This window comes from Maniola jurtina, chromosome 4, assembly GCF_905333055.1.
Source record: "Maniola jurtina chromosome 4, ilManJurt1.1, whole genome shotgun sequence".
NCBI lineage: Eukaryota > Metazoa > Arthropoda > Insecta > Lepidoptera > Nymphalidae > Maniola > Maniola jurtina.
In genome coordinates this window covers 3,850,980-3,876,750 of record NC_060032.1, presented here as the reverse complement: position 1 = coordinate 3,876,750, position 25,771 = coordinate 3,850,980, and the positions used below count along the sequence as shown (strand labels likewise).

Here is a 25,771-nt window from a genome sequence, read left to right as displayed (position 1 = left end):
ACTAAGAAAACAAAAATAAAGAATTTTCACATCAAACGCTACGCTATCGCTATCTGATGAAAAAAAGGAACAAAAGGTAACAAAATTAAAAATGCTGACGAAATCCACGAGATTCATTGACCGCTCCACGCCTCCCGAATTCCGTCGGATTCCCGCCCATATTAAGAGATTTTCCCGCCAGTTTCCTGCGAACTTGCGAATGTTGAGGACGCTGTTCGTATGTCACTCGCGAACTCCGAGTTTTCCGAGCGGGGTTTCGAATGCGTTCGAATTTCAAATGATCTGTCATCATCATCACAGATATAGTGAGATAGTGAGATTTTTTTGCGTGACTTGTAATTTTTTTTTAGTATACTTAATTATTTTAATGGACTATTAAAATATTAGTGTTTATCTTTAATTAAATACAATATAAGTAGGTAAGTAAAATTGAATCAAAACTCACTAAAAATAGTTATCTATTGAACGTATCGTGTGAAATCGATGAATTTTGTGGCACTAGAAAGCTGTACCCGTACATAATAACGGTGAAAATTGCCGATTCCGTAAAAGGGATAAAGTGAATGAACAATAAAGCAAAACTTTTTAAGTTTGATCATGGGTGAGTAATTTTTTAAATTACTAATATAGGTACATAAAGTTAAATTTGGAGAGTAAAATTATATAATCATACATATGAAAATTATATAATCATATATTTAAAGTGTACATTACCGCTACTAATAAAAAAATATTTTATGTAAGCCGTCTTACGGCTACTCTAGCATTTGATGGTAAGTGATGATTGAGTTCATAAAAGAGATGGTGCACTTTTAACGCAGCATCGTACCTACTCGAACGTAAAATCGCTTGGGGACACGTCCCTGGTGGTGTAACGCAAGCGAAGCGAGCGCAATTTTTTTGATATATTTACAAAAACAACAATAGGTAAATTCAAGAACTAGTAGTAGGTATTTAAAAATAAAGCCTCGACGTTTTGTTAGAAGTTTCGAACTGTCGTGTCTCATTCATCAAAATTGAATGAGTAGTTTGGTAACTATAAGGGAATCAATGGACCGATAACCACGTAACTGTTAAAATCTATACCTGTTTTTAGCCGTGTAAAAATAAAACGATAGAAACAGGTGAAAAAATGCAAACCATTTTATTTTTTAAGCTTGTACAATACTTTTAATTTGAAACGCGGGTGCTATAGCGACAAGCGGCTCGAATTCAGTTTGGGTTTAAAATAAATCCCGTGCGAATTTAAAATTGCACGTCGAACATGTAATATATCTAGGTAGGTACCTGTCAACAAAAATAGTAGTATTTTTGCAAAGATAATATTAAAAAACTTTAAGTAGGCAAAGTTTATACTGAGGACCTGACGCAGTGGACTGTGGAGAGTCTGTAAGTGTGGTCTTGTAAGCGGGAGGTCCCAGGTTCGATTCCTGGCAAGGGCAGTTTCGGAATTTATAATTTATAGAATTGTCACTGGTCTGGTCTGGTGGTAGGCTATGGCCGTGGCTAGTTACCATCCTTCTGGCAAAGCCGTACCGCCAAGCGATTAAGCGTTCTGATAAGATGCCGTTTAGACACCGATATGGGATATGGGATTAATAAAACTGCCATACCCCTTCCAAGTTAGCCCTACCACCTTAGACTGCATGCTCGCTTACCATCAGGTGAGTCAAGGGTTAACTTGTAATTATTATTTTTTGTTTGAAAGGTGGCTTGATCGAGAGTGTTCTTAGCTATAATCCAAGAAAATCAGTTTAGCCGTTTGCAAGTTATCAGCTCTTTTCTAGTTACTGTAACCTTCACTTGTCGGGTGTGTTATAAAATTTTTAATTTACACTTGTTATTTAAAATCCTTTATAATGAGTTATTATTGATATTTTGCTACTTCTGTTTAAACAATAATGAAAACGTTATAATATGTTGTTATTAATAATAGATAATAATAATTAGTTGTATAATAAATAGTACATATAGTAAATTAAACTGAAAGATGACATAATATTATATATAAATCGCACGAATTAAATAATAGAATAAGGTCATATTTTTTGTTAGATATAATTTGCCCGTTTTTTTTGACTATATTTATTGTTTTGACATACTATTTGTTTTTAATATTTTGTTGGATAATAATGAAATTATTTAAGAATGATGTAATATATAAATAGTAACATATACATAATATAATATAATTATAACATATTATAGATAACATAATTATAAAACTAGTCTGTAAAATAATGTAAAAAAAAGCACCTATACTTAGAAAATAATTGTAATGATTTGGGAAATAAATGGCTTATTATTATTATTATTATTCATATAACTTACTCTCACGCCCGGTTACAAAATAGATATATATAAAAGCCAAAGGGAATATAATATACTTACATACATAAAAATAAATAAACCTACATACACATTTACATAAATACATATTTGTACCGGGCGGAGGATTACGCCCCGGCAGGGGAGACCAAACGGCCGGGGGTCAGGGCGACAGGCTGAGAAAGCGGCGGACTATCCTAGCCGAGTCTAGCAAGACCGCTTTTTGCATCCTGGCTGCAAGCGAGCTGCCACGGAACCCCAGTCGCCTCAGATGGTGAGCGAGGCTGACTGGGATCAACCCGTTTGCAGATATGACGATTGGGATGATTTCGGTGGACTCCACATGCCACATGTCGGAAACCTCGTGAGCCAGATCAAGATACTTGCGTTTTTTCTCCGTCTCAGCTCTCACGAGGTTCTCGTCATATGGAATGGTAATGTTATTATTATTATTATTATTTAAAATCGGTTCATTAGTTTAGGAGCTACGATGCTTCAGACAGATACACAGATACACACGTCAAACTTATAACACCCCTCTTTTTGGGTCGGGGGTTAAAAAGTAATACAATTAATTGTATTTTAACTCGCTTACTTGTTTCTAATTTTTGGGTCAACTCGTTTCTCGCTAATCACCGGCGGTCGGACCTGAAGTGTCTAATAGCCGAAACTAATACATACAATCAATCAATCTGTAATCTGTCGATTAGTTACTTAGCAACGTTGTTTTTAGTCACAAATTGTCGTCTCTGCGCATGAAAATTTCGCTATGTGGAAAATCACAAAATTTCAGGAGACTCTTTTAAACATACCTAATTTAATTTACATTTAGATCAAAATCACATAGCTAAAAAGATTATCTCTTGAATTAGCACACGTGCTAAAAAACGGGGTTCTACAAGCACAACCGCCTTTTAAAACCAAACAAAATGACATTAAAAATGAAAATCCTAAAAAAGTACATAGCGGATTTTGCATGCGCAGCGACGTTGTACCGTCTTTTACGACAATATAATTAGCAACGTCACTAAGTAACTTATCGACGGCTTACTACGGACGGACGGACGGATGGATAGATGAATATTATTGATTTCGGCCGTAAGTCCAACTGTGGCAAGTCTATGAAATAGGTAACCCACCTGTCCAAAGTCGAGTCAATTTAGCTAGCAAGCATCTAGCTAAATGAATGACGAACACGGCCACTTTGCCAACAGCGTATCAAAGCTGAACATAAATCAGCATAATGCATTACAAAATAAGCTGTTATCAAATCTCGTTACTCGTATCTCTACGTTTGCCAACATTATGTACATCATTAATGCCGGTTGATTGATTTCTTTGGTAAAGTTACAATTTACACTTGTAGAAATGGATATAGTCTAAGATAAAAGTTACTTCACTGATAAAGCAAGTGATACCTAATATTTTTTTTAATGTTATCTTCCTATCTATACTAATATTATAAAGAGGAAACTTTTGTATTTTTGTATGTTTGTATTGAATAGGCTCAAAAACTACTGGACCGATTTCAAAATTTCTTTTACCATTACTTAGAGGGATTCTTCCGAATCCGTATAGGCTATATTTTATCCCGGAAAATAGATAGGATTTTTCGTGGTAGTGTCCACCCGTGCGAAGCCGGGGCGGGTCGCTAGTATTCTATACTGTCACGCCCGTGTATACAAAATAAATAAATATAAAAATCCAAAAGGAATATAATACGCTTACATACATTATAAGAATACATAAACCTACATACACGTTACATAAATACATATTTGTACCGGGCGGAGGATTACACTCCGGCAGGGGAAACCAAACGGCCGGGAGTCAGGAATCGACGGACTATCCTAGCCGAGTCCAGCAACGCCGCTTTTTGCATCCTGGTTATTGTTATTATTATTAAATTATAATAATTATTATCATCATTCAAATTGATTTAATAATTTTAATAAAGAAATAATATTATTCTACATAAATCCGGTTACGGATATGGATCTCCATAACCTCCCTAAACATCCATGCGATACCTACCATCGGTTTCCACCTACGTGACATTTCGCAATAAACGTGAAATTGCTGGGAACACAGTTTTTATCAATATATGTTTAACAGGGCTCTCTCCGTCACTCGTTTCCACTCGTTTCATACAATCGTAGTTCCAATTTCATTTGAATATTAAGCAACCAAAGTCCATTAAATTTTGCAGCCATATTCTAGAAACTAATATCTGTGTCTGTGGTGTTTTAGATTTTTCTAAAAATATGTAGTTTTAAAATTACAGGGGCTCCAAGATTTGTATGAAAATTTTAAGACCGCGTAACTTTGAAACCGAATATTTTAACAGAAATCTGGAAAACCACAGACATAGATATTAGTTTCTAGAATATGTCTGCAAAATTTCATGGACTTAGGTTGCTTAATATTCAAATGAAATTGGAACTACGATTGTATGAAACGAGTGGAAACGAGTGACGGAGAGAGCCCTCTTAAATTATTGGATCCGTTAAAAGTCCGATTGCATAAATATTTATACACGCAAAATGTACTCGTGGAATTTATTATTAACATGATAAACTAAAGATATCTTTTTATTCAGCGAGTCAAAAATATCTAAGAATAACATTTTGATTAGCAGACCAGATGTTCTAGTGTTTACCTGCTATAATAAATTTTATTTAGTACTTTCTGTCTACGTAGTAATGTGTAAAGATAAATAGGTATTGCTATGCGAATGTTCGTAGTCTTCGAGTAATTAGCCAGTGGCAGACTGTATTATTATTTTGAGAAGATGTATGTACGTAACATATATGTATCTTCTAATAATAATATTAATATGAAAGCCCAGATAACAAGACAATAAAAACCCTGAAGCCAGTTATAAAGTATTCCTCATAAATTTTGGTAGTTAGGTTCTCAAGAGATGTAAATTCCAAAAAAAATCAGGTTCAACTTTAGACAAATGACTTTTCAGGTACAAATATCACGTGTATTGCAAAATGCAATACTGCAAAAATGAAAATAAAATTACACTGCAAAATAAAATTCCAATTTCGAAAACGACCTGTGATCATGAAAAAATCTATAACAAAATGGCCGAGATTAATAAATAATAATAATAAGCAATTCTATCTGTTATCTCATAATGTTGTAAAAATTGTATGGTTTTTTAAGTTTTTTTTGGAAAATAACAACAATGTGATTAGTTATACATATTTATTATGTATATGTATAGTTATAGATTTTGCCCTTAAATGGCTTTCTAGTGTTACGTTAGGACTTTAATTGTGTTTAATTACGGTACCCTTTAACGTAACACGAAAGCGGAAAACAGAGAGATCCAAAATAAATATCCAACTTCATCATATTATCCTAAATCCCAGTTCACGATAAGACAGCGATTTGCGATAAAATAAATAGCCGTTCTGAATACCCCTTTATAACAATGGATTAGGTGGGAGCTTCCACGATGGCCGCGATTCAATTATTTGATTCGGCGAACTATCGCGCACCCCTATAAATATTCCATCATACTGTTTGATATGTTATATAATATGATTATGATGATACGGTCAGGGAGCCGCTCGATTCAGGCGGCGCAAGACCGTGCAGGAGCGAATTTCCCTATAGGGCAAGTAGGCTCGGGCCTAGGGCGGCAAAATTTAGAGGCCGACAAAGGTGCGATTTTTTTCAGTAGTCGCGTCCTCTGTGAACCCACACGTCAACGTTTAAAAACTAAAAAATGCGCCCTTATCATCCCGAAAAAAGAATTTATACGCATGGAGGTTATGTTTATTAAAAGTTTGGATCATCCAACTGGATGATCCACCCCTGCCGGGAAGGCAGGGGTTTGGAATTTTATAATTTCTAAATTTCTGGTCTGGCCTGGCGGGAGGTCTTCGGCCGTGACTAGTTACCACCCTACCGGCAAAGCCGTGCCGCCAAGCGATTTAGGGTTCCAGTACGATACCGTGCAGAAACCAAAGGAGCCAGGTTAGCCTGCTTCCTGTTAGACTGCATCATCACTTACCACCAGGTGATATTGCAGTCAAGGGCTAACTTGTATTTAAATAAAAATAAATCTAACTAACTAATCTTAACCATTAGATTATTATCACCGCTACTTATCACACGTTTCACATTTAACACTCAAAAAATAAACCTACCCAACAAAATTGTAGCTTTATTTCATACTAGCTGATGCCCGCAGCTTCGCCCGCGTGGATTGGTCAGATCCCCTGCAGCATCAGGATTGAGGAGTTGGAATCCAAATTTTTTATGAAACAATGTCGCAAAGTTCCTCTATCGATTAAAAAAGAAATAACGCAAATCGGTTCAGAAATCTCGGAGATTTCGGTGTACATAGGTAGAAAAACACAACTCCCTTCTTGAAAGTCGGTAAAAAAAGTAGAATAGAATAGAATAGAATAGAATAGAATTAACTTTATTCATTGGATCAACATACAGGTAATACAAAACACACTTAAAATATAAAACTTAAAAAATAAATAAAACTTAAAATATAAAATATAAAACTTAAAAACTAACTTAACTTAAACATGGTGTTGAGTACCTGCTATATGTTGTGCCAACGAAAAGGCCCGACTCAGCTTAATGTTGTGGATACACAATGTACCCACAACGCTGGTATTCTGTTCGGGCCCAAACGAGGGAAGTTCTGGAAGTTCTTGTAATTCTGTAAACTGTTAATTCAAAATAAAACTAAAATAAAACATGATTAAAAATAAAAAAATTACTTATGATTAAAAATAATAATTTCTCTAACGTAATATTATCTAAAAGTTCTATGCGAATAAATGTCTTTCAGGTGTATATCGTTCAGACTGCCACAAACTAGCTGACTGACTTTTGAATTTTTAGTAAATGGGCACGATATAATTTTTTGAAAGTAAATTTGGAGCCGACGTTACGACAAGGTGGGGGGATGTCATTCCAGCATTTCGTGGCAAGATATTTAAAACTGCCACGAAACGCTGCAGACCTAGTAAGTAGCCTATGTTACACCCTGGTCAATCCTCTACTTGTATGTGAAAATCCCGTTAAAATCGGTTCAGTCGTTCCGAAGATTAGCCTTTTCAAACAGACAGACAGACAGACAGACAGAAAGACAAACAGACAGACAGACAAAATTTTTAAAAACGTGTGATTCAGTTATGGTATCGTTCAAATAACCATATGACCTTAATATGTGGTAGTTATTTCGAAATTACAGACAGACACTCCAATTTTATTTATTAGTATAGATAAGTTTTCATTTATTATTATTTCATATAAGTTTTCATCTAGAATGATGAAATAGAAATCTGTCTGGTAAGTTATGAAAAAGATGACTAGGTAGATACTGTTCAGGATTACCCTGATGTTATAACGACTTAGTTGGGTAGAAAGATTTCAGCTGGGAGGGATTTGGCTTGCTTTTATTGAAAACCTGAAGGATTTCATGGTATTATGGGACACAATTTTATTACTAGCTGAGTGCTGACGTCTGCGAACTACTTACCTATATTTCGGTACCAATTTTTTACACATTAGCTAGTGTTAATATACAGGGACGGTTACCGTTATGAAAGGAAAATATCACAACAACCGAAAAACGGGGTTTGGCCAAGGTACGTCATTTTTAGGGTCCGTACCCGAAGAGTGCCAACGACAGGACCCTATGACTAAGCCTCCGCTGTCCGTCTGTTGGTCTACCAGTGGGCTATATCTTGTGAACCGTAATAGGTAGAGAGATTAAATTTTTGCAGAATGTGCCGCTATAACAACAAATAATAAAAATTTCAAAATAATCGCAATGAAAATGAAAAGTGTTATTTCTTGTATGTTGATACGGAACCCTTCGTGCGTGAGTCCGACTCACACTTGGCCGGTTGTTTGAAATCCGTCATTATGGCGAAATTCAATTATTTTTCTGTTTGTAAAATAGCGGCAATAGAAAAACTTTCAAATCTACTGATTCATGTAATACAGCCGCTGACAACAGTAATAAGTAAATAAGTAAATAAGTAATAAGTAAATAAGTAATAATTAGTAAATAGTAAATAACTTAGTAATAAGGTCACGTTGCCACTATTCAAACTAAAAGATTTTTAAGAGCGCTTTTTATTAATTAATTGTTTATAGCTTTAATAGAAAGTACCTAATAGCTTTGATAGCTAACATTACACAACAAAAATTGTTCGGGAACAAGATAAAATAATCGAAGCCTGCGGAATACGATAGGCCTCAATATTTGATATCAAGTCGTAAAAAAATACTTTAGGTTCACAAAATGCACGATTTAATTAGAAAAAATGTTCTACTTTACTTCGACTTTAATACTTCTTCTTTAGTGATCAAATTCCGATAGTGATGATCCAGACTGTAATGTAAGAACTTGTGGAAAAACCAAGCAGGTATTTTAAAATATTATTATTTGCCTGTCAACTTCCAAACCGACTTCAAAAAAGGAAGTTATGTATTCGACCAATGCATCGATTTCGGATATATTGTTATTCACTTTCGTCATTTAGGTACATACATTCAGGAAGGTTTGAGTAGGTATATAATTCTAAAATATTATTGGGCTACTTAGATTTAAAATACCTATTGTTATTTTCATTTGTAACCTATTTTTTTAATATAATACTAGCTGATACCCGCGACTTCATCGGTATGGATTTAGGTTTTTAAAATCCCGTGGGAACTTTTTAATTTTCCGGGATAAAAGTAGCCTATGTTTCATCTAGTTCTAGGGTATAATATAATCTTGTTCCAGATTCCGTCCGGTAGTTTTTGCGTGAAAGAGTAACAAACATACACACCCACACGAGGATAAAGCCACGATGGTTTTTGTCAATAACAATTATTTTGTGATTAATTTAAAAATAGTAGGTATAACTATAATCCAGTAATAGGTACAACAGTTTGTTCGTAAGCCTCAATCTTTCCGCGTACTCTTAGATTACAATTGTACGTAAAGAACAAGGTCAACGGTGACTTTTCAACGAAATTACTTTTCCGTAAGAATGGATGCGGCATGTTAATGGTATTAACTGACAGTTTATCACTATACAGGCTGTTTTTAAGCGAAAAATTTGAGATTTGAAGTTTTTCTAATATAATGAACAATATACCTAAAATTTATTTTAATGAAACAGATAGGTATCTTTATTTAAAAATTGTGATTCTTTGCGACTTTGTACGCTTGGATTTAAGATTGTTAAGGATCCTAACGTGGATTAGAATTTTACAAAATTCTTTCTTAGTATGGATCTACGTTATAGAAAGAATCTAAGTGCATGCAAAATTTTAAATAGGTATAGCTAGGCACACCAGTTTATGCTGTGCGTAGTCTCTCAGGCAAGGTATTGTTTTATTTTCAAAAAGTCTCTTTTTCTAAAACAAATTGAAAAAAATCTTTGTTAGAAATACACTTTTAGTGGCGAAAACTAGTCTCTAAATAAAACAAAAAGAAAGTGCTGCATTTTCAATTTTCTTTCCAAGTAAGTCTTCTAACTATTCCCTAAATACGCTAACTTGGCACATTTTCAGACGTCTCACTTTTTTAAAAAACATTTTAGGTATGCAATTTTCTTTGTCTAAAACCAGCGACGATCGCGATTCCTTAGACTAGACTAGATAATGCTTCAAACTAAATTGCTCTATCAGCTCTGATCGGTTAAATTTTTATCAAAATATTAAATATTATACACCCTGTATCTATTCTTGTTGGTAAGTAGGTACAACAAAATCTTTTGTTTTGCATTTATTGGTTCTTAACAAAAGAATGATAATATTTTCAGTAGATATTGTTTATACAGGGTTAAAACATAATTGAAAATTATTGTTTTAAAAGAGGCCCGAGGTTATCGGTTGTTAATTTTTACTATCGCCATTTTCCAGAATCGGTAATTGGAGGCTCTTTCTTCATCTACTCGATTTACTAATTAATTACTCAGCGGATAACTATGCAGAGTTTTAAACGTTAATTAATTTTAAAATAGATACTTAGTTGTTAACTATTCGATAGGTATCCTACAGCATCAGTTAATTTATTACTGGGTACGTATACATCAAAATATACCTACGTTTCTGAAATAAAGATCATTCATTGATTTGTTGTGATGAACCGCGATAGCCTAATGGTTGAGACGTCGGCCTCCTATTCGGGAAATCGGGGGTTCGATCCCGGGCTTGCACCTCAATCTCTTCAGAGTAATATAATGCGTTCTAAGCAATTAAATATCACGTGCTTTAACGGTGAAGGAACTGCAACTAACCAAACCCCCAAAAAAAAGAGATGAAAAAAAAGACCTGCAACTGCTGTGTGCCTCAGAGTTCTCCATAATCTTCTCAAAGATGTGTGAAATCTGCCAATCCACGCTTGGCCGGCGTGATGAATTTTGGCCGAAACCTTTCTAATACTGTTAAGAGACCCGTGCTCAGTAGTGAGCCGGCGATGGGTTGATGATAATGATGATGACGATAGACTCGTTCATTCGTTGTGGTATAACTCTTGCTGCTTAAAGAGGTTTGAGTCTTATAAACTTCCATAACTATTATGAACCCGTCCAGTTAGCCCACTGCTATACAAAATATTTGTATGAATTGTTTTGTCACAACCATTCACTAAAACCCCTCATTTGGAGTTCCGATCGTGTAAATTCTGCAAAACGTGAGGGAAAGTTTCCTCAAAGAGAACCTCTTCGATTGTCATTCAAAATGGGTCTACAACCTCAGCATTCTTCAGCTACGCACGTTTGTCCATTTGTATTGAGAGGTTTTAATATCGAGTATTTATATCGAATATACAGGAGAAGGGTCCATGCGTATATCAGCTAACGTTAGCAATATAAACACTTTCGTTCCTCTTATCTGAAGTCTATTCCTCTCGTTTTAACCCCCGACCCAAAAAGAGGGGTGTTATAAGTCTGTGGCATCGTAGCTCCTAAACTAATGAACTGATTTTAATTTAGTTTTTTTTGTTTGAAAGGTTTGATCTAGAGTGTTCTTAGCTATACTCCAAGAAAATCGATTCAGCCGTTTGAAAGTTATTTTTACTTTTTAGAGAGTTATGTGTCGAGGGTTTTTAAATTTTGAATTTATGTTATTTTATTTTTATTATAATATATACATAATATATTATGTGTATTTAAAATTATATAATTAGTACGCCTCTTCCGCTTTCTTTAGTCTTTATTATATCTTCTACCCTAAGGTTACCTGAAAGAGATCGCTATTTTAGCGATAAGGCCAATGTACAAACTTCTATTTTGTTATAATTCTTTTTGTAAATTTGGTGTACATTAAACAATATTTTTTTAATTTAGTTTTGCTTAAGTGAAGTGTATCTAGCGAACTACTAGCGCTTTCCATACCAACGTAGTTATCGTACGTACCTACGTACGTCTCATAATATGAATAATTAATTAATCAAACTTAACGAAATTTTGTAGGCACGTCCTAGAAAATAATATTCTGTGTCTGTGGTTTCCAGATTTCTGTAAAATTGTATAGTTTTAAAGCCAAACGGGCTTAAAGGTATTTACATATAAAATCTTTCACTCAACATAAAAAAGTGTTTGATTGGCCAATATTCAAACGAGAATCAAACTAGTTTGCTCCTATGAATAAAGCCCATTTTTTGAGTAAAAGTTAATTTACTCAAAGCATTGTTTTGTATAACAACCGAATATTTATTTCGTTCCCGAATAAAATTAATTGGAAACGGAAGCTGGCTATATAAAAGCTTTGGTTTATCATAAAAAAATTGATGCCAACAAGTAAGTCTGGGTTAGTGTGGAGTTTTTAAATTAAAAACGTGATGTGAGCGTTTGGGCGAATGTGTCGTTTAGTATGGAAGAGCAATCTTTGTGATTTGACATTAATTCGCCACAAAGTCAGATTAACACAAGTCTAAATTAAAAATTTATAACACCCCCGACAAGTGAACGTTACAGTAACTAGAAAAGAGCTGATAATTTTCAAACGGCTGAACCGATTTTCTTGGATTATAGCTAAGAACACTCTCGATCAAGTCACCTTTCAGACAAAAACAACTAAATTAAAATTGGTTCATTAGTTTAGGAACTACGATGCCACGGACAGATACATAGATACACACGTCAAAACTATAACACCGCTCTTTTTGGGTCAGGGGTTAAAAAGGCTGGGTCTGTGGCGCATCCGACGTATCTCATTATGAAGACAGCCTTACAACGGAGAAGCTGGCGAATAAAATGGTGTATTTACACTTCTGATCAAAGTACTTTTTTTGGCTCCTTGAAAACAAATAACGCATTTTCAAGGAAAATGGCCTAAACTGTACTGAAATTGAGTTCAAAGGATATGATCTCGATTTAACTGATTACAAATTTGAATTTGAACTCATTTCCAAGCAAAACGGCCTGAAACTGTGCTAAAAATTCAGTCCAAATCTATTATTTCGCGATTTAGATCAAAAGGGTATATTTGCAAATAATTTTCAACAGCTTTCATTCAGTTATTGTCCCCTGTTTTAAAATTTTCTTCGCTAGTTCCTCAATTAGAACGAGGCGATGGAAGTTCAAATCACAATTTTACGAACTTGAAGACTTAAAATATCTCTTCAGAAAGAAAGAAACAGTGCAAGTAATCAGGTCAGTTCTATTTATTCAAAAACACTCATGTACAAAACCCATTTTCTTTAAGGTTTGTTGTGAGGGATCGAATTGTAAGGAATCTCATTTGCACTCACGGAAAAACAAATTTGTATGCAATTTTATTTTTTTGCATACGTTGATGCTTGCGGAAAATGGTTTTTGTCAAGGTCCTAGGACCTTTGATCTGCTAAGTAAATTTTAAAGGTGGCTTTACCTACTGCAAGCATAAGGTTGCCTTTCCACTAGAGATGTAGTACGTTGATGTGTGTCAAACCCACCAACAGGATCGCTTGATTTACATAGCATAGCTTAGCTCTAGCGGAAAGGGGCTAAATGATGCTAAGTTTTACTTACTAGTTGCAAGTGAGGATTGATGCGAACTAAGGGATACGCGAGTGGTGTTGCTATAGAAACTATGGTTCATAGTGAATAACGCGTCGTGCATCTTCACAGCACATCTTAGTTACTCTCTCAAAGCACCGCATTCTTGTCGTGACCAAGACTCATTCAACTGGGTCAAAATATCGATAATTCAAAATAAGTATAGTAACCCCCGATTTACATTGTAATAGCAGATAAGTGTAGTAGTAAACAAAATCCAAGAAAACATATACGTATCTATGTACATTTTTAGGGTTCCGTACCTCAAAAGGAAAACGGAACCCTTGTAGGACCTCTTTGTTGTCTGCCTGTCTGTCTGTCTGTCTGTCGGTCCGTCCGTCGTGTCTGTCAAGAAAATTTATAGGGTACTTCCCTTTAACCTAGAATAATGAAATTTGACAGGTAGCTAAGTCTTATGGCACAAGTAAAGGAATAAATCCGAAAACCGTTCTGTTTCCGTTGTGGTTCTATCATTAAAAAAAAAATGTGTTTAAATCAAAGTAAGATAACTATACTACCAAGTGGGGCATCATATGAAAGGGCTTTACTTATCTGTACATTCTAAAACAGATTTTTATTTATTTTTAAGCAAAATGTCAAAAAAAAAGCCCGAGTACGGAACCCTCAGTGCGCGAGTTCGACTCACACTTGGCCGGTTTTTTCCAAACGTTTTTCTTAATCTGAATTCTGAATAGATACTTCATTCGTTACGCTTACTTGATAGTTTAGAATTTAAATGGCATGTATTTGAAAGAGGTCTTTTGAAATAAATCCGTTCCATAGGTTGTACAAAAGCCTTATTTGCGTCTTATACTGAAGTAAATACACCTTTGATGTAAGTAGATGCTTTTCCTACTTAAATCCTTTTATTAAGTTTGAATGTTTACTCGTGGACTTTTAATTTTCCCTTTAAGGATTTTCCTGGTCTAGTGGTTGTTTTGACTTTAAGTTTAAACCTAAGAGAAACAGCTTAACACGTTGACAGCCCACGTGCCCCACATGCCCAATATGGGGTCAAACCATTATTCGCTAAGTCAGTGTCTAACACTGAATGATATTGAGCTCATTTGACATTGTTTGGTTCTACATTGCTGCTTCACTGAGCGATATTAAAATTATTTTTCATAGAAAACCTTCAATGGATTAAAAATCAATGTCAAGATAAATGAGCTTGGTGTCTATCATTCAGTGTTAGGCACTGAGGTAGCGAATATCTATGCAAAAAAATACGTTGCTCCGTTGCGGCGAGAATGTAGGGAAAAACCAATGAATCAACAAACATAATATAGCCAGGTATATGAATTCACTATCAACACTATTTCGGATATGTGAGCTTATGCGACTGTCTATGGGAATAATGTTAATTTATGATACATTTTACATTTATTACCATGCATGTAGGTGTTCCACAAATTTATTTTTTAATTACATTAAGAGATCACGCAAGTTTTAAATTTATATTCATGAAATTTTATAAAAGAGAAGAGTCAGGTCTGTAATTTATTTCGCCGCACGTTTTTAACACATTAAGGTTTAATGAATGATCTAGGCCAGAGAGTACTTTTACTGAAGCACATTGTGTCATTAGGCTGATAGAGTTTTACTTAAGAGGAGTTCATTCGTAGCGCGCTCCAAACAAATGTAGTTTGGTTTTCTTTTGTGTAATCACTAAATGTTCTAGAAATTAATACCCACCAAAAACATAAATTTGAAAAAGGAGCCAAGTTCTATATCAAGAAAGTGAGGGATTGTAAGCTTCGCCGTAAGAAACTAATACCCATCAAAAACATAAATTAGAAAAAGGAGCCAAGTTCTATTACAAGCAAGTGAGGAGCAAGAATCAAGTAAGCTTCGCCAAAATATCCAGATGGTAGCTAAGTTCTATAAGGGGATAATTTCTGAAATCGACAATCGCCTACCTAAGTAGGCACCTAGGTAGGTACCTAACCTAAGTAGGTAGGTAGACAAATAAAACAGTTTAAGTCGGTATTGTCAATGGTCGCATCATCAACTCATCAATCATCATTAAACTTAGTCATTATACAAAAAGATGTTATTCCTCTATGGTTTTTCCATGGAAAAAGTTTTAGTTATTTTTTAACAAAATTGTTATTGTACCTACTTGTGTATTCATTCGCAAGAAAGCAAACAGGCTGTCGTTGAGGGCTAGTGGGCTGGAAAATTGTTAATACGATGTCAGGCGCCGAGCTGAACTGACATGATCTTTATATTTTGTGAAATAAATCCTAGTAGGGTTTTGGACTGCAGTAATAAAATGATGTGATGTTTTGTATAGCGGTAGTTCATAGGGCTAGAATTCATTATTAAACAGCAGAATAATAAAAAAAATATGATTTTTATTTATTTTTAACATAATTAAGAGGGGGCTCTCCGTCACTCGCTCCATACAAACGTAGTTCCAATTTCATTTGAATATCCAGCAACCAAAGTCCATGAAATTTTGCAGACATATTCTAGAAACTAATATCTATGCCTGTGGTTTTCCAGTTTTCTGTTAAAATATTCGGTTTCAAAGTTACGCAGTCTTAAAAATTCACATACAAATCTTTCGGCCCCTGTAATTTTAAAACTAGATATTTTTAGAAAAATCTAAAACACCACAGGCACAGATATTAGTTTCTAGAATATGTCTGCAAAATTTCATGGACTTTGGTTGCTTAATATTCAAATGAAATTGGAACTACGATTGTATGGAGTAAGTGACGGAGAGAGCCCTGTTAATTATTAACGTCACGCTGTACGGAAGGAGATCAATGATGTCACAAGGTTATAAACGACAAATATTTTTCTATTTTTAACATAAAAACATTTTTTCGCAGAAATCACTCTATATTTAATTCAAAGTACCCTATAGGTTTCTTGACAAACAGGCAGACAGACAGACAGACACACGAAGTGTTCCAATAAGGGTTCCCTTTTTCCTTTTGAGATACGGAACTCTAAAAACCATGTTAAAACGTATATTACACTCCACTCGTGTTTGTCGTCCTAAATAAATAACAGAGTGAAGATTACTTTCAAACAGGAAAATCCTTCGATGTGGTACAGTGTCAAGTTGATAGTATTATATTTGTCAAGGTTTGCAATCTAAAAAAGTTATAAGAGAAAAAATTAGATTTCATCATCATTTTAACCCATCGCCGGCCCACTACTGAGCATGGGTTTCGTCTCAGAACGAGAAGGTGACCACCACGGTGACCAAGTGTGGATTGGCTGACTTCACACACATTTGAAACTATTATAAAGAGGTCTTAGGCAAGTACATAGAAAGATAGATAGATAGAAAACTTTATAACACACAAAACATGAAATGGCCAAGACAAAACAAAGAAACTAAAAACTAAAAACAATTGTAATTGTATTGCAACAATTGCAATTGCAAATGTGATATACACAGATTTCCTGCTAAGGGGACCAGTCCGAACTCCAACGTAATGCGAACATGCCCTTACTCCAAACTTCATTCAACTTTTCACTTCTACCGCACCACAAAACGAGCAAAACTTTATAAGTTAACTCGTCTCGACTCATCCAATGCTGACATTCGAGAACTGTCTGAGAATATACGAGTATCTGACGCAATATCAACTCATCACTCCTTGATTGCTCTTCAGGGTCTAATTACGTAATCTCACGCATTCCTGCAATTCATTAATTCGGCAGGAATCTGTGAGAAATCAGAAATCTTGATTACCGTTTCGCTGGGAGAAAATAAAGTGCCTATTTACGCGTGAGTTTTATGATTCCTTTATGAACTTGAGGGATGTTTCAGTGCTTTGAACTGGGGATTTACGGGCTTATACAGAAGTGACGAGTTGAACAGACGTGACATGCACATATATTATTCTTCTTAGATTATTAAAATATTCTAGTACAAGATCCCGAATAACATCGACCTTCAACCAAATGAAAAGTATTAAATTATTTACTATCAATCTCACAATATATGGGTACGACAGTAGGTAGAGACATTTAAGTAGATACTAAAATGACCATGCCTCAAATGGGCTATTTAGTAAAAACAGGATTGTCAACTTTATTTAAATTACAGTAGATTAGATTAGGTCTTTACTCATTTGCTAACCATACGATTTAAATAGGTACTAATCGAGAGCAGGAAGTAGGTACATAATAAAATTGTCTTGAATAATATAAGCTACATTTTGTTCATAAAGAAGATTAGTTAAAAAATGTTCAAAGATATATTACAACAATTTGTCTTGTCCTTGAATTTTACTGAATACCGATTTGAATTAAAATTGGGGTTACACATACATCCACGCTTTACGCAAGCGGTGTGCCATGTTTCATACAGTTCCATACATTACAATTTACAACGCAATGATATGCGCTACGTCTACGCTTACGCAACGCTTACGCAGCCCGTGTGAACGAGGTATTAAAGTTAAAACCGATTACCAACTCTGTTAAAATCAATTCAGAAGTAGTTCTGCGAAGTGACATTTGTTCAATGATTGGGCAGCCGGTCATTCGAGCTTAAACAAGGATTTTCAAATCAAATTAGCTGGCCATTCTACGCCATGGCACCTGTATACCCTTAGTACGAGTTTTCAGAATTTTCAAAACCAAATTCGTAAACAGTTTACTTTATATACCTACATACGTGACGTCTACCGCCATTCATTATACGGCAATTATTATGCTTTCTATAGTTTCTGATTCGCGCACCGTGGTATATAGAATGCTCTTCCGGTTTTCGTTTTTCCTATCAGCTACAATATTCTACGAAAGTGCCATTTATCTAAAGTCCCATTAAAATCATAATCACGGACTATAATAATTATTTTATAACCATATTCATTTAAGGTTTAAGATTCATTCAGGGATAAAAAGCAGCCTATGTTACTCTCCGTCCTTTCAACTACCTCTATGCCAAAAATCAAGTCGATTGGTTGCTTAGTGAGGACGTGAAGGAAGGAATACAAACAAACAAACATACTTTCACATATATAATGTTTGGTATATAAAACAAATAAATAAAATTCCTTTAATTCAGGCCTTGACCCATATGGTGTTAGTAACAAAAATTTACTTAGAGACTTTGTTAGTATAACTTAAATTAAAGATAACTAAAAAATAAAGTATAGATATAGATTTTATACCATAGCTGAATAATATTTTTCGACACGCAAAGATTCTGAAATACAAATATCAGGGGGTTTTCTAATTAAAATAAAAAAAACCTTTGAATTATTAGTTCTAGTGTAATAGGTTCATTTTAATGTACCTTTATGATATTAAACTCACGAAAACCATCAAAGTTTTCGAGATGCGTAAACACGAATTAGGGCTAGGTACTGTAAATCTGATTAGCAGAACTAATTCAAAACGTACTCGAACAGAAGCACCGGTTTTACATCAAAGGATTATAAAGAGCCCTTGACCAAATCTAAGCCCTTTGTGCGCCTCCACACAGCTGTTCATCTGCTTTATAGTTTAGTATCTAATCGTAAAGTTGGGAAACGTCTTTGATCAGACGACTACTATCGCTACATCCATAATTTACACTTACTACCTACTATTGAATGAATACATATTTAAACACATTTTAATTTTTTTTAATGATGTAACTAAAAATTCACGGTTTTCGGATTTATTCCTTTACTTGTGCTATAAGAGCTACCTACCTGCCGAATTTTATGATTCTAGGTCAACGGGAAGTACCCTACAGGTTTCTTGGCAGACAGACAGACAACAAAGTGATCCGTTTTTCCTTTCGAGGTACGGAACCCTAAAATTGAACAGATACCTAAAGCACTAAGTTGGCAACATTCCCGATTTATCACCAGTGCAGGTAGGTATAGTTAACTGCTCGTGTTGCATATAGGTTTTCCCTCTGTCGGGCGATAGCGATATCAAAGTGAGCTTTTCGCTCTTTGAATTCAGAGCAGGTAAATGGTATCGCACCGCAGTCACCGTGTACCACTTTAAAACTGCAATGCCCTTTGTGCATATCAGAACAGTACCTAAAGTTAAAAAATATTTGATACTTGCAGTGTTGTGATTTTGTATACTTTTTGGTAGGAAGGGCAATCCGAACCGATGCGATGATTTAAAAATATTTGTAAAAGTTTATTTGAATTTTAAAAAATCTTTTTATTCCTATTTTTTGTGTTATCTAGCCACATACTTTTTTAATATTGCTTAACAATTAGGTATTATTTACTTGATGATACCCGCAGCTTCACCCGCGTAGATTGGTCAGATCCCATGCAGCATCAGGATTGAGGAGTTGGAATCCAAATTTTTTATGGACCAATGTCGCAAAGTTCCTCTATCGATTAAAAAAAAAATTACACAAAGCATAAAGAAATCGTGGAGATATCAGTGCATAGGTAGAAAGCACATCTCCTCCATTTTGTAAAGTCGGTTAAGAAAAGTAGCCTATGTTACTCCTTGGTTAATCCTCTACTTGTCTGTGAAAGTCCCGTCAAAATAGGTTCAGCCATTCCGAAAATTAGCCCGTTCAAACAGACAGACTCTTAAATTTTATTCATTAGTGGTAAGTATATGGATTTATATCAATGAATTGTAAATTAAAGCTATTTATTTTAAAACTTTATTTATTAGTACAGAAAATAAAGATTCAAATGCATTAATTTAAATCTAAAACCTCATCGAGACTACCGCAGATAGTACCTAAGATGCTGGCAGCATTGCAACTTGGGAAACTTAATTATTCTTTGGCAAAGGTAGCTGCTAGCTCTTAGGTCCCCGGTCGATTTGATAACCCTTTTGAAATTTCCTCAAGAAGAACTTGAGCTCCCGGGCCCCACGAGCCCAAGTTCTCTACGCCAAAAGGCACAGTTATGAAGCTCCCATCGAGGTTTTCATTTTTGAACCTTTTTTTTTAAAATTCAGATACAAGTTAGCCCTTGACTGCAATCTAACCTGGTGGTAATTGATGATGCAGTCTAAGATAGAAGCGGGCTAACCTGAAAGGGGTGAGGCAGTTTTCATTAAGCCCTTACTCCTTTGGTGTTTACACGGCATCGTACCGGAACGCTAAATAATTGCTTGGCGGCACGGTTTGGCCAGTAGGGTGGTAACTAGTGTTAACAACTACCTCAAGATGCTGCCTTATATCATGAGTCATAGACATCTAGATCTATATCAGATTAATTATTATTATTTATAAATAATTGGCTGGAATGGATTATAAATCACATTTAGTTATTAACTATTTAGATCAATACATATTGTGTCGTATTTTACATTTAGCTGATATAATTGTTACGTTAATTGTCTATTACATCACCATGGTTTACCTCTGTGGTAATTTGTCAAATAGCTTCCCGAAAACTAGTACCTACCTACCTTAAAAAATATATCTGTCAAACTGATATGAATAGCGAAGGAATCGAATAAAGACGGGTATTGAGAAATAATAATTGTAAGCGAAAACTATTCTCAAAAATACAGTGAAGTGAAATTGGAAAGTGTCTATTATTCAAACCTGTCCCTATACTTCTGCAACACTAGCCACGGCCGAAGCCTCCCTCCAGACAAAACCAAACCAGACCTCTTGGCATGCTCGGCGCTGGTGGTCGCTGCATACGTCATAGAATTTCGGTTGACACTAGTTTTCTGTTGAGCCTAATACAGATAATGTAGTACACAGTACTGTTCGGAATTGCATTTCAGTGTCCGCACTGACGAGATTATGCTATTAATTAATTATAGCTAGCCGACCGCAACATGACGTGTTATCATCAGGGATTAGATTCTGAGTACCCTAATAGAGTGAGAGCCCGCGAGGGTCAGGCCTTCGTTATTTTATAAAAGACTAGCTGATGCCCGCGACTTCGTTCGCGTGGATGTAGGTTTTTTAAAATTCCCGTGGGAACTCTTTGATGTTCCGGGATAAAAGTAGCCTATGTGCTAATCCAGGGTATAATCTATCTCCATTCTAAATTTCAGCCCAATCCGTCCAGTAGTTTTTGTGTGAAGGAGTAACAAGCATACACACACACACACACACACACACATACAAACTTTCTCCTTTATAATATTAGTGTGGTGAAAGTTTCTCTGCGTATTGTCCCTAACACAGGGAGGAGCGACCAGCGACTATGGGGTTTGGATCATGGTGGCTTTAGGAGATAACACGCAACAAAGATGTAAAAAATCTCACGTTAAAAAAGTCTATTTTTTGTATTTTATTCGGAATAGTATTAGAAATCACGTCATGAATTGCCAGACATATAGTATCGTGGCAACCCTTGCAAGGCGTCTGGCAGGATGTTGCCCACAAGCACGAGTCTCCTATAGAATGAGAACGGTTTAGGCCATAGTCTACCACGCTGGCTTGTGCGGATTGGCAGACATCACACACCGTTGAGAAAATTATAGAGAACTCGGGTGTGCTTCATAAGTGCAAGTGATATTAGCTCAGAAAAGATATGCGGGCCCGGGATTGAACCCCTGACTTACCGAAAAGAAGGTCTACTCCTAACCACTAGGCTATCGCTTTTTAATCGTAATGATGTTTTTTAATGAACATAAATCTTATATAACTATTTACATAATATATTCTTATGTAAAACTGCTCCACAAAGAGTAACTGCAGTATGGAATAAGCATACCTAAGACCTGTTTCAGCAGACAAAGGGAATACTAGAATACATTGAAATTAAGATTATTGTAATCCACATTAACAGAGCTCTCTCCGTCACTTACTCCATACAATCGTAGTTCCCATTTCATTTGAATATTAAGCAACCAAAGTCCATGAAATTTTGCAGACATATTCTAGAAACTAATATCTGTGCCTGTGGTGTTTTAGATTTTTCTAAAAATATCCAGTTTTAAAATTACAGGGGCCGAAAGATTTGTATGTGAATTTTAAGACTGCGTAACTTTGAAACCGAATATTTTAACAGAAAACTGGAAAACCACAGGCATAGATATTAGTTTCTAGAATATGTCTGCAAAATTTCATGGACTTTGGTTGCTGGATATTCAAATGAAATTGGAACTACGTTTGTATAGAGCGAGTGACGGAGAGACCCCTCTTGCTTATCATTGTCACAGCTCAGCGCTGAATTATTATAGAATACATAATTCTGCTTGCATTGTTCAGTTCATACTTCATAATGGAGCATATTTATAACTCGACTAAAGCAATTTTGGCTCTTATAAACTAAACAATACAGAATATTTTCCAATAAATTCATATGCCTACTTTATTACGTAAATAAAACGCATGTAAATTTATTCCACCGATACTATTGTAAGTAATTTACAAATATTATATTATGGTTTAGGAGGTACACAACTAAAATAAATTAAGTAAATATTACTGGCTTTAACAGTGAAGGAAAACATCGTGAGGAAATCTGTAAGTAGGTATACTTGAGAGTTCTTCACTTAATTATATCAAAGGTGTTTGAAGTCTGCTTCTATTCTAGAAGAATACATAAATCTTTGTAGTACTTATTCTTCTCCCTTTACAACATTTCCCACGGTCAAGAGTCTTTGGTTGATATCTCTTATAAAAATAATAGCTTATCCGCAATACTTTATCCACGCGGATGAAGTGCTGCACAAATTTTAAACCCCTATTTTACCTCTTTAAGGGTTGTATTTTCAAGAATCCTTTCTTCCCTATACCTTTCAACCCGATCCATCCAGTAGTTTGAGCTCTCTAGTAATTAATATAGTAGATAATCTATGGTTTGAGCTGTGGGTTGATAGATCAATCAGTCAGTCAGTCATCTTTTCCTTTTATATATTATTTTAAGAAGTGCTCCCTCATCCACTTTTTATCTTTCTTCTGTTTAGTAATTAATAAAAAAAATACTTACCTACTTTAAAAAGAATTTGAAAAAACAATGCACTGGATCCAATCTTCATGCTCTATTTTCCACGCAAAGTGAATAAACACGGTCTAAAAACCAATCGCACAGTCACACAACGTTGCATCCACACAAATTGTTTCCTTCCCGGTGGATTTTATCCATACTAATATTATAAATGCGAAAGTAAAGTGTGTCTGTCTGTATGTCTGTCTTTCTGTCTGTAGGTCTGTCTGCTACGTTTTTACGGCCTAACCACTGAGCCGATTTCAATGAAATTTAGTACAGACTTGGGATACATCCCGGGGAAGGACATAGGCTACTTTTTGTCCCGGATAATTGAAGAGTTCCTACGGGATTAAAAAAACCGAAATCCACGCGGGCGAAGCCGCGGGCATCCTCTATATTAAATAGAGTTTAAAATCCTATCCCAGCATTCCTAGAAAATGGTTTAATGCGAAATGATACGGAGTAACTAAGTATATACGGAGTATAAACCTTGAAAACTGAGTATATTCATTACCAGAAAGTAATTGAAAGAAATGTGTTTCAATTGCTCTAAAAATCAGTGTTGAGGCACCTGGAAACTTACATGGCTTTGCCTATGCGCTGCATTGCTATTTGCTACTAGATGATGCCCGCGACTTCGTCCGCGTGGATTTAAGTTTTTTGAAATCCCGTGGGAACTCTTTGATTTTCCGGGATAAAAAGTAGCCTATGTGCTAATCCTGGATATTATCTATCTCCATTCCAAATTTCAGCCAAATCCGTCCAGTAGTTTTTGCGTGAAGGAGTAACAAACATACACATACACACACACACACACATACAAACTTTCACCTTTATAATATTAGTGTGATAGTGTGATACGTGGAGTTTCTTTACGTGATCAAATCTGGAGTGAAGAATTCTGTAAAAGAACTGAAGTTTTTACTTCAGTTCTTATTAGCTTTTGCTAAACAGGTTGCGAAGCTAAATTAGCGTATTTTTATTTCATGTTTAAGGGCGCGTTTGCACTCGTACGGAGCCTAGTGGAGTCGTTAAATGTTTTCAATCAATCTGATTCACACAAAATCATCACGTCATCTTACAACAAGAGTAAATTAAAAATTTATGACACCCCAACAAGTGAAGGTTACAGTAACTAGAAAAGAGCTGATAACTTTCAAACGACTGAACCGATTTTCTTGGATTATAGCTAAGAACACTCTCGATCAAGCCACCTTTTAAACAAAAAAACTAAATTAAAATCGGTTCATTAGTTTAGGAGCTACGATGCCACAGACAAATACACAGATACACACGTCAAACTTATAACAACCCTCTTTTTGGGTCGGGGGTTTGGGTTCGGGGGACCAAGTCGGGGGTTAAAAAACCGATTGGTCACCGCACTTCAATGGAAATGCACACTAAGTTTCAATCCTTTATAGCACATTAATAAAATTACTTTAAAATTTTTATTTACGTGATTAATGCGCTAGTCATAAAAGCCTATTCTTTTTAGTTTCTTAAAACTATACCTAATTTATTTGGTTTATTAAGTTCACAATACCGCAAAATGCGTTTACAACGGTCCAGCAGGGTCACCATTAGACGCGCCAATCAATGTCCAAAACAGACACGACGACAACTGAGTACGCAATTAATTGCCTGAAGGCTGAAGCCCTTTACCTATCCGTAGTTGAGAGCGGCTGTAGTTCTAATACCTCACGAAGCTATGCTTATGTTTTGCTGTTGTATATTAATATTGGACATCATTTTCCTACTTTATCTTGAAGTCGATTGTTTACTTAACATTTACGACCTAGGTTAACGGCTTAGATAGGTAAAGTATAGAAAGACGCTTTTATAAAAAGATACGTAGTCCCATACATCTAATTGGAAAGGTTTAGGTTTCATCTTTGGTTTGTTTAGAGAAACAATTAATTTAAAGCTTTGCTTTGTGAAACTAAGATAATCTTAAAACTTAAAATAGAGAGCATAAAATATATCCAAACCCAGTTGAGCTGATGTTTTTATGGACACAAGTTTTTGACGTCCTTAGGTCATCCTGTAATTATTCATAAGTGGTGGTGTTGTAGGTACCTATGTTGTTAACACAAGACGACCCAAAAGAGGCACTCGAGCCACAAAATCGTGTTTTTTAGTTCTGAAAATACGTCAGCTTAGAGTGTGATGAAAAAATCCATGAACTGAGTTCATATCAGCGCCGAAATCTGCTGACAAAGAACAAAACTGTTTCTAACACGAAGGTAATGCAAACCGCAGAGGGTGACAGCGGTTTAGAAGCCCTTTATCTATAGTTCTATTAGATAACGAATCTAAAGCTAAGTAAGTACACTACGTCTGTCACTTGAATGCGATAATTAAGAAAAGTGGAATCATAGGTAGGTACATAGGCTAGGAGACGGGCCAAAAAAATCGCTAAGCAGATGTCAAATATTAAATATCTAAAGGAAGACTTTGGAAATTCTGCAGGTTGCGTAACTACCAATGAAAGTCGATATAAATCTGAATTCTGTTTAATATGAAGGTATTTGTGTTCTTTATTGACCAATGAAAATGATGCCCCTTTTGACG

The 25,771-nt window shown here is 35.3% G+C and overlaps 1 protein-coding gene across 1 annotated transcript in view; it reads left to right on the top strand.

Moving 5' to 3' along the window:
• The first annotated feature begins 202 nt into the window (after nt 1-202).
• Nucleotides 203-25,771, top strand: part of LOC123864643 (D(2) dopamine receptor A) — a 95,641-nt gene continuing 70,072 nt past the window's right edge. Inside the window, exon 1 of the mRNA XM_045905246.1 lies at nt 203-601. The gene's annotated coding sequence lies outside the window, so the exon portion shown is untranslated. The remainder of the gene's footprint in view (nt 602-25,771) is intronic.